The sequence below is a fragment of the Canis lupus genome, chromosome 17 (assembly GCF_003254725.2).
Source record: "Canis lupus dingo isolate Sandy chromosome 17, ASM325472v2, whole genome shotgun sequence".
Lineage (NCBI taxonomy): Eukaryota > Metazoa > Chordata > Mammalia > Carnivora > Canidae > Canis > Canis lupus.
In genome coordinates this window covers 2,596,547-2,597,179 of record NC_064259.1, presented here as the reverse complement: position 1 = coordinate 2,597,179, position 633 = coordinate 2,596,547, and the positions used below count along the sequence as shown (strand labels likewise).

Genomic DNA, 633 nt, shown 5'->3' with positions numbered 1-633 from the left:
TCGGACTCCTGATCTCGGCTCAGGGCATGATCTCAGGGTTGTGAGATCGAGCCTCACATTGGGCTCCATGTTGGTACAGAGTCTGCTTGAGATCCTCTCCCTCTGCTCCTCTGTCACACATGTGCATGCAATTTCTCTCTCTAAAAAAAATAATAAATTAAATAAAGTAAAATTGTAATAATAACTAAACATGTTGGTATTATATATGCTTCCCATATGTATCATAACAGCATATATTAGAATTATGTTTTGATATATATTTAAAAAAAAAAACAGGGGAAAGCGCGAATGCAGTCCCCCACTACCACAAATTATGCAGTCGAGTTTCCCACATTTGGGGAAATCGCAGGGGTCAGCACATCCGTAGTGCAATGGATAAGCCTCGCCCTGGGAAAACCAGGTATCTCCCCTGCCAGGTAAGTATTGTTTTGATATATATTAATATGCAGTGTATCCTATAGGTATTATAGATAGGTCCTTTTCACATGTACATATATTTCTTGATATTTCCCTCAATATATAATTGTGTGCATCCCACCTTGAACACTGATGCCTTAAGTAATAGGACTGTGGCTCATTCTACTGGGATAATGTTCTGTAGCCTGAGTCAATTAATTATTTCACTCATTTACC

General features: G+C 38.7%; 1 pseudogene; it reads right to left on the bottom strand.

The window, feature by feature from the left end:
• Positions 1-273: 273 nt before the first annotated feature.
• LOC112665149 (U1 spliceosomal RNA) lies at positions 274-424 on the bottom strand (annotated as a pseudogene).
• Between the last annotated feature and the right edge of the window lie 209 nt (positions 425-633).